At 43.6% G+C, this 7,716-nt stretch overlaps 1 pseudogene; it reads left to right on the top strand.

Annotated features, from left to right (window-relative positions):
• The first annotated feature begins 2,781 nt into the window (after positions 1 to 2,781).
• On the top strand, positions 2,782 to 5,470 carry LOC101939708 (kinetochore-associated protein 1-like; annotated as a pseudogene).
• The last annotated feature ends 2,246 nt before the right edge of the window (positions 5,471 to 7,716 follow it).

Raw genomic sequence — 7,716 nt, 5'->3', positions numbered from 1 at the left:
ATTTGGACTATACTGTACCTGGATTTAAAGAACAGCAGCTACAGCTAGGTTGGTAATATTATGGATGAAAAGAAAGACCATGGAGAGAAGGAAAAATTAATGTGTCTAAAAAAGTTGCCACCCCCAACTTCTGACAAGAGCTTTCATTCCTGATGCTATTGGACCTGATCCTGTTTCACATATAGACCCACTGACTTGAAGGACTACTCCTAGAAGTTAGGGTTTGCAAGATTGGGCTGATATTTGGGAACTATAGCTTGTTTTAGTGCTATTTTTATTCATTTTGTAGATCTGGAATTTATTTATGTGATGAACTTTGCCAACCAAGTCAACTAACTATTTTTAGTTCTTCACAATGTTTATAGCTCCAGTTATAATCTGCTTTTCCTGAAAAAGATTGCTACTTTGGATTACTATTTTGGTCCCTTGCTTTTTCCCTCGTGCAAAACAAGAACATTTTGCAGCTAATATTTTCCATTGTTGTGGAATTTTATCAGTGACCTTTGTGACAGAACAAAGTTTCTAACTTTAGTCATGCAAAATTATTCAGAAAGAGTCATTCAAACATGCTTCATCCATACTATTCCAGAAATCTTAGTGCTGTCCCTGGAGTAGAAGATTATGTTGTCTATTGGGAGTGGTATACAAATAGACAGTATAACACCATATAGTGTGTTCTATTATTTCTAGTTTACTCTATTCTTCTTTTGTATTCTATATAGATTCTTGTATTACTGTACATCTCTGTAGTATCCAAGTACCTTCCAGTAGTGCATTGAAATGTTACTAATATCTGACACATATAGTTTGTTTTCTCCCGCAGATTCTCTCCAGGTAAGAGCTGTGCGTGCAGTGCAAGGTTTTGTTTTGGCTGGGCTTGGTTCTTGGTTTATATGGTTTGTTTTGCTTTGTTTTTTTTTAAATGCTACTACATGTTTATATTAGAGAAGGCAGATTGAAGAAGTGGCCTTGCAGTTGGAGCGGGGTGGTGAGGTTTGTGTTGGTCCTTAGTTCCTGGGGGAGTTTATTCCACAGTCTGGAACCAGCACCCAAGAAAGCGCTGTCTCCTACAAAGATTAGCTTTCTTCCTGTAGTAGAAAATTCCACTTGTCAGTGGAGCAGAGTTGTCAATCACAGTCATCAGCCCAGAGCTTTCTTGTGTATTTATACCATGCCTGTCTCTGTAGCTGCAAAGGAAGAAAAAAGAAAGCAGGGAACGTAAAATTCAGTAGAAAACAAATCTATGCTTTATAAAATATAACAATGATTATAATAATGGCTCAGTTAATGTCTTTGTCATGATACTATTCTTATTCCTTCTTAGAACAGTCAAAAAGTTCATTTCCGTATCTTCAGCAAATAGCATTTTAGTCAGAGTGTGTATTATTAAGGCTATGTTTTAGTCACAGGTATTTTTAGGAAAAGTCATGGACAGGTCACAGCCAGTAAACAAAAATTCACGGCCCATGACCTGTCCATGACTCATACTATTTACCCCTGACTAAATCTTGGAGGAATGGCGGTGGCCCAGGGAGTGCCGTGGGTGCTCAGGGGGGCAGCCCAGGGGGTGCTGCAGGTGCTGGGGAGCAGACAGGGGGCACCGTGGGTGCTGGGGGGGGCAGCCCAGGACCCCTGCTGGTGCTGGGGGGTCAGTTGGGGGGGCAGTTGGCAGGGGTGGCAGGCTCCCTACCTGGCTCCGTGCCTCCCCAGAAGCAGCAACATCCCCCTCCCTCATCTCCTAGGCGGAGAGGTGTGACCAGATAGCTCTGCGCGCTGCCTCCGCCAAGAGCACTGGCTCCACAGTCCCACTGGCCAGGAACCACAGCCAATGACAGCTGCAGGGGTGGTGCTTGCAGGTGGAGGCAGCGTGCAGAGCTTCCTGACCACGCCTCTGCCTAGGAGCTGAGCGAGGGGGATGTCACCAGTTCCAGGGAGCCCCTCGAAGTAAGTGCCACCCAGAGCCTTTACCCGTCCCATGCCCCAACCCCTTGCCCCCGCCCACACCCAAACTCCTGTGCTGCTTGGGGAGGGAGGGCACGGTGGCCCGAGAGTGCCCCAGCAGCAGCCAGTGTGACTGGCCCAAGGGCTGCCTGAAAATCAGCATCATCAGTGTGTCTTTCTCTCACATGTGTAGTATCAGCATTTCTACTCATAATCACATCAAGGCAGATACTCAATTTACAATTTACACTCAAGTAGTGTAAATTGTTATAGTTCTCTCAAGCTGCCTGGAGTGGCTCAAGGACATGAGTACCAACCTCAGGGCAGACTATTTAGAAGCATGGCACACACCCGAAATTGTTTATGAGTTCTATACTTAGATTTCACCAAGCATCAAGTGTGAACTCCTCAGGCACTACAACAGCCTTAACATGGAGTCACAGACCATACCTTGGGTACTCCAGTATATTTTGCCACCCAGACAAGCTTGCCTTTGTGATAGATGGTCCCTTACACCAAAAATCACAACACTATTCAGGTTACTCCCAAACCCAAAGGACTGATCACTTATGCCAGATCAATTGCACTCTAGTTATTATACCACATACAATGCTTATAGACAATCCTATAATAAGCTAACTAAAGACTTATTAACTAAGAAAGAGAAATTCAGTAGAAAATGAGTTATTTACAAGGTGAAAATAGGTAAGGTTATACACACAAATGAGTTACAGTCTTAGGTTCGAAAAGATGGAAAAAACTTTTATAATATAAATATAATGGCGGCAAGCCTGGGAGGGAGGGGGTGATGGCCGGCTTCCACTTCCTGGAGCTGAGGTAAAGAATTTCTTCAACATGTGGAATTATATTGAACTTCTGACAAACGATGACACAGGAAGTGGACGACTGAACATAGGTTCGAGACACGAATGTGGAACTGCCCTGTACCAAGAGAATACGCTAGTTAAAATAACTTCCTCTGAAAAGGTCTTGTGTAATCCAAAACTATATGCATGCAACTCAAGTGATGGCTGTATTATTGTGGCTGACAGATCAGTGGCACTTCTTGATAGCATTTGCCAGTCTTTTCAGATGCACATTCAGTTTGATACTGAAGTGGATGTGGTTGGGTTGTGTCAAAAAGGGCAGTTTCTTGTAGTCGGTGAGAGAAGTGGTAACCTACATCTTATTCATGTACCATCAAAGCAAACTTCGCTAACTAATGTTTTTGTTCAGAAATCTGCAAATGAAAAGACTTATCTAAACCTTATTATAGAAAAAGATAATGCAGATGGAGGAATCTATCATATATTCATTCTCACAAGCAATGGATTCTTTTGAATTATGTGCCTCACACTTGCAAAAATTCAGGAAGCAATTGACAAGATGGACATGATTACAGCAAAGAAGTTACAAGGAATGATCAAGAATGCTTATATTTCTACAAAGGATTATCACACCCTTGGTTGTCTGAATTTTGTGATTGGCGACTCGATGAACAACATCCTGCTGATAATTGGGGGTCAAGGTGACTGTGTCCACTCCAAATGGGAGGTGGATCCTAGTAAAAATCTGGTGTCTGTTCAAAGTTTTGCTGATTCAAGTTTGATTAAAGATGCAGTGCAATTTCAGGTCATAGACAACTCGTTGTTTGTCTTGGATAAGGAAAACATTTTGAGCATGTGGGATGTTTATTCTCTTACCTTGATTTGGGATTGGCCTTTAGTTCATATTGAAGATTTTCTTCTAACTACAGAATCAGATTCTTCTTCAGTCATAAGACAAGGGGTTGTTAGCCTTAAACTAATAAACTTGACAGTACCTGTTAATAAACAGATGAGAAACCTCATGTTTTTTTCACTGCCTGCAATGCACCTGCTCTATTCTTTAGAAGTATCTGTTGTTTCTTCACTCGTTCAAAGTGGAATCAGCACAGATACAATATAGTTTTTGGAAGGAATTAATGAAAATCACCAAAAGTCCCCTGAAGGCCCGGTGTCTGTTTTAGTATTGAGAAGTTTAACAGAAGCCTTGCCAGAAAACAGATTAAGACGCTTACTTCACAAACACAAGTTTACTGAAGCTGAGAATTTTGCAATTCAGTTTGGACTGGATGTTGAGCTTGTTTACAAAGTAAAAGCAAGTGCTATTTTAGAGAAATTGGCTTCATCTTCCATTGGGAGTTATGGTCAAACAGTTTGGTTAGATCTTGTGGATGAAGCTAAAGAAAATCTGCATAAAACACAGGATAACCATTTTGTCGTGGATTACTGTATAAATGCTCCATGGCCAACATATGAAACAACTCAGTAAATGTTAAACTACACTAAAATCAGAATCTTGAAGAGAGATGAACAAATGATTGCTTCCTTATCTGATGGGGTTCAAGTTTCCATAACAGAAGTACTGAGAGCTCAAGCAAGGCTAACTACTTTCTATGGAGTCTTTGGACCAGAGAAATTCAGTGGAATTGCTTGGACTGAATTCTTGAATAATGAAGATATTTTCAAGAACATCCTTTTTCAACTACAAGAAGGCAATCTCCCTTGTGCGCAATACCTCTGGCTTAGGCATCAGGCAGATTTTGAAAGCAGCTTTGATCTGAAAATGCTGGAGGACCTGCTTAACACAATCTGTGCCACCATTCCTGTAAAAGAACTGTCTGTGTGGTTTAAAAATGTTGTGATTCCCTTTGTAAGGAGGGTTGTGCCTAAAGGACAGAAAATATTAGCAAAATGGCTGGAACAAGGAGCTCGAAATCTTGAATTAACTGATAAGGCAAATTGGCCAGAAAATGGACTTCAGAGGTGTTTTTTACAAGTAAAAATCCAGGTGTACTGGGACTGGCATCTTCCTGGTGTTGGATTCCCTTGAAGTGTGGTGATTGCGAAGAGGTCCACCGGTTAAAGCAGCTTGTAAATTATTTACAAGAGTTGGTGGAGATCCGCAAAAAATACAGTTGCAAACTAGCGCTCTGGGATTTTGAAAAGGGGAATGCAAGTACAATAGTATTCCGCATGTTTGATAAAGTTTTGGCACCAGAGCTCATTCCATCCATTTTGGAGAAGTTTATAAAGCCATACATACATGAACATAATCTACAACAGGATGAACTTCTCTTGCAGTATATAAAGGACTTGCTAGAACGCTGTCGTATACGATCTACATCAGTGTTTGAAACTGCATGGGAGGCAAAGGCAATAGCTGTCATTGGCTGCATATCTGATACAGATCTGGTATTTGATGCAGTACTGCAGATAATGCATGGTGCTGTGGTGCCTTGGAGTGCAGCTGTGGAGCAGCTGGTGAAGCAGCATTTGGAAATGAAACATGTCAAAGTGAAGTTATTGCAGGACAGCTTCAGACTAATGGAGATGAAGACGCTTTTACGGGGCTACGGAATAAGAGATAATAATCTTTTAAAGGACAAACAGATGATAATGAGACTGGTGAAATACATACTTTTATAATAAGCAAGCACTATATGTTCTTTATGTCTATGCAGGCCAAACACGGGGGATCTTTTGCTTATGTTTAATAATCCTTGCTCCTCAGAGTCCAAGCAGCATATAGTTTCTTCTTGTTGAGGATTTTTCTTCCCATTCAGAGTTCAAGCTGTTGGGATGAGTTTACCTGCACATCTCCTCTTCATGGGAAGTGGGAAGGAATGCAATTAACAAAGTCTTCATTCTCTGATGTGTGACAATAGCTCATTTGGCTTCTTGTGGGCAGGACCTAACACCTCCTGTAGGAAGACAGCATTTTACATTAGTTAATGCTTTTTTCCTGTTTGAGTTACAGAGGCTTACAACGCAAACACACAATATAACCTTATAACATGGAATACAAATGTTAAGTGAGATTACTACCTGCAGCATCTTACAGTCATTTCACAAAGTCTAAACACTAAACACATTTTAAACACATTAGCCTAATACCTATTTTAACAATACTAACACACAGGCGAGTCAGACTGGTTTCTAGTATTTGTCAGTGTTCAGTTGAGGTCTAGGGGCCTTGGCATGAGCTGGCATCTGATCTGCCAGTGATACAAGTTCCATTGCCTTCAATGAAGCTAAGACAATTTGCATGAACTGAAGAACTGACCCCTACCTCACCAAACTGAGTACCAAACACCCATCCTGTCTATTTTCCCCTGAGAAAGATTTTAAGAGCTTACACTTCCACAGTGAGGGCATATTTTCAAATAACTGTTAGAAGTAATGATAATTTTCAAAGGTGTTCTCCCCTTCTGGGAAATTTCAATTACTTTCCTTAAGCCACCTCCAGTTGCTACAGGCTTATTTATCAACCATACTCTATAGCAGGGGTCTCAAACTCAAATGACCACAAGGGCCACATGAGGCCCAAGGGCCGCATCACTGACACACACCCCTCACTGCCCCCAGACCTGTCCCTACTCAACCCCTTCCATGAGGCCCCGCCTCTTCCCACTCCTTCCCTGCCCCCATTCCAACCCCTCCCCTGAAGTCCCCACCCCAACTCCACCCCTCCCTGCCCCCAGAAGGTGCATGAGGGGTGTGGTGGGGGCTCAGGCCAGGGAGTTGAGGTGCAGCAGAGGGTTGGGGTGCAGGCAGGGGTCTCAGGGTACAGAAGGGGTGTGGGATGCAGCAGGGGGCTCAGGGCAGGGGGTTGGGGTGCAGCGGGGGCTCAGGGCAGGGAGTTGGGGTGCAGAAGGGGTGTGGGATGCAGCAGGGGACTCAGGGCAGGGGGTTGGGGGGCAGGATGCAGGAGGGCTTCGGGCTCCGGGGTGGCAGCGGCGCACACCAGGGCCAGGGCAGGCTGCCAGCCCCGTTCCGGGAAGTAGCTGGAACCATGTCTCTGCGGCCCCTGAGGGAGGGGGACGCAGGGCTCCGCATGCTGCTTGCCGCGCCTCCAGGTACCTCCCCTGAAGCCCCCATTGGCCGCGGTTCCCCATTCCCGGCCAATGGGAGCTGCGAGGGGGGGGGGAGGCGGTGCCTGGAAGCCAGGGCAACACACGGACGGAGCCCTCTGCTTTTCTACCCCCTCACCCCCGCCACAGGGATGTGATGCCAGCCGCTTCAGGGAGCAGTGCGGGGCTCGAGGGGGCAATCCTGCGGCTGTAGTTTGCCCACCCCTAGCCTGGAGGTAGGCCGGGGGAGGAGAGGGGGGCGGGCTGCTTGGCGGGCCGCAGGAAATAGCCCTGCGGGCCGCATGCAGCCCACGGACTGCATGTTTGAGACCCCTGCTCTACAGCAACAGGCTTTCTGGAAACAAATTCAACTGCAACCAGCTGTACACAAGTTCATTTGGTACTTTATTCTATTTACGACACAAGCAGGTAAATTTCTTTTCCTTTCAAAGATTGCCAGGTTATCATAATACACACGAAACTGAGCAGGGTTATTTACTAACTAGTAAAATAAATCTATCCTACATCAGGAGAAGCTGGTTTATATTTACTATACAAAATACAACTCCCATGTTACAAACATCAGTGAAAAGTTCATTGATATAGTCTGTAGTCCATCAGTAAGTTCTTAAGAGAGATACTATAGTAATGCCATTTCATTCTGGCTGAGTTTCAAGTAGAATGGCAATTAATATTTCCCATTTTCAATTAAAATATATTTCAAGATGTGAATTATTAAATGAAATATGATGTTTGGCTGTTTTAAGTTTTCAGATGTTCTCTTTCCTGGTTTAAAGGATTATATGCTTTTAATTATAATCTCTGTCAGTCCATAATGCTTTAGAAGTTTACTAAGCTATCAGGATAACAATTGGTGTTTC

The sequence above is a fragment of the Chrysemys picta genome, chromosome 6, assembly GCF_011386835.1.
Source record: "Chrysemys picta bellii isolate R12L10 chromosome 6, ASM1138683v2, whole genome shotgun sequence".
NCBI classification, from domain to species: Eukaryota; Metazoa; Chordata; order Testudines; family Emydidae; genus Chrysemys; species Chrysemys picta.
This window is presented reverse-complemented; position numbering and strand designations above follow the sequence as displayed.